The sequence below is a fragment of the Cyrtonyx montezumae genome, unplaced genomic scaffold, assembly GCF_038088225.1.
Source record: "Cyrtonyx montezumae isolate F1298 unplaced genomic scaffold, pur_monq_1.0 scaffold_3, whole genome shotgun sequence".
In the NCBI taxonomy this organism is placed as follows: Eukaryota; Metazoa; Chordata; class Aves; order Galliformes; family Odontophoridae; genus Cyrtonyx; species Cyrtonyx montezumae.
The window spans coordinates 86,657,683-86,659,451 of NW_027072034.1; the positions used below are offsets into that span (position 1 = coordinate 86,657,683).

Genomic DNA, 1,769 nt, shown 5'->3' on the forward strand with positions numbered 1-1,769 from the left:
TCCTTTAATTTAAAGCTATTCTCCCTTGTCCTGTCACATCATGTAAAAAGTTGCTCTCCTTTTTGTTTACAAGCTCGCTTCAAGAACTGTATGGTCACAGCAAGGTCTCCCTGGAGCCTTCTCTTCTCCAAGCTAAACAAGACCAACTCCCTCAACCTTCTTCATAGGAGAGATGTTGCATCCCTCTGATAATCTTTTGGAGCCCAACGTGGGGCAAAACCAGCTGCCTTAGCTGGGCAGAGACATACTTTTAGAACGAATCTCTCTTTGCTCTCAGAGAGAACGTCGTTAGGAAGCGTATCTGTACTGCAGGTGCTGTATGGCAAAACACGACCTTGAAGTCTGGGCATACTGCCAGATGTCCTGGGATATTTGTAAACTTTTTGGGTGCTGCCAGCTAGCACATATACTAAAATTGGAACGATACAGAGAAAATTAGCATGGCCCCTGCGCAAGGACGACATGCAAATTCGGGAAGCGTTCCTCCGGCGCAGCCCCCCTCCGCCCCCAAGCTGCGGCCGCCCAGCCTCTACAGCACAGCGGCCCGGAAGGGCGGCCGGGCGGCCTGCGGACCCAAGGCGGCCCCGCACGGTGTGGTGCTCGGGCGGCCGCTGAAGGCCAAGGCGGCGGCGGGCCGCAAGCAGCCCTTCTGCCTGCTGCTGCGGGATGCCGAGGCGGGATCTTCCTTCAGCGACTCCTATGGAGGCTGACGGTAGATTACCGTGGCCTGAATGAAGTCACACCCTCACTGAGTGCTGCTGTGCCAGACATGTTACAACTCCAGTACGAACTGGAGTCAAAAGCAGCCAAGTGGTATGCCACCATTGACATTGCCAATGCCTTCTTTTCAATTCCTTTGGCCACAGAATGCAGGCTGCAGTTTGCCTTCACCTGGAGGGCCGTTCAGTACACCTGGAACCGTTTGACATTTTTGGAAACGTTTGACATGGCCCTTCTCTGGACCTGAAACAACTCTGATTCCTTCTTGTACTGGGGGTCTCTGGCCTGGATGCAGTACTCCAGGTAAAGCCTGACAAGGACAAAGTAGAGGGAGACAATCATCTCCCTCACCCTGCTGGCCACCCATCTTTTGATGCAGCCCAGGATACTGTTGGTAGTGTAGGCTGTGAGCACACACACCTGGCTAATGCCCAGCTTTTTCATCCTTCAAGTCCTTCTCAACAGGACAACTCTAAGGACTTCTTCTACCAGTCTGCAGACATATCTAGGATTTCCCTAACCCAAGTGCAACACCTTGCACTTGGCCTTGTTGAACATCATATTTTCTCATGGTCCATGTACAGAAGTCCACACAGAAAGACATCAGTTGCCCTTCCTCTATCCACGGACACCATCACTCCATCATGGAAGGCCACCAGATTGGTTAGGCATGATCTGCCCTTGGTGAAGCTATACTGGCTGTCTTAGAACATCTTTTCACCTTGCATATGCCTTAATAGCTCTTCCAGAATGATCTGCTACATAATCTTCCCCAGCACAGAGGTAAGACTCACCAAATAATAGTTCCTCTGGTCTTCCTTTCTCCCTTTCTTAAAAATGGAAATGATGTTTCAGTTTTTCAAATCAACAGAAACTTTGCCTGACAGCTACAAGATTTCATGTATAAAGAGTGGTTTGGCAATTGCAACAACTAGTTCCTTCAGAACTCTGGAAGCATCTAGTCTAGACCCCTAGACTTGTACGTGTTTGGCCTCACCTATGAACATAGATGGGATGCTCCATTGAGTGCTGAGGGAGCTGGTGTAAGT

At 50.1% G+C, this 1,769-nt stretch overlaps 1 non-coding gene across 1 annotated transcript; it reads left to right on the plus strand.

Moving 5' to 3' along the window:
- The first annotated feature begins 387 nt into the window (after positions 1–387).
- LOC136053372 (U6 spliceosomal RNA) lies at positions 388–492 on the plus strand. The gene has a single exon (XR_010622633.1). It is a non-coding gene; the product is annotated as a U6 spliceosomal RNA (small nuclear RNA).
- The last annotated feature ends 1,277 nt before the right edge of the window (positions 493–1,769 follow it).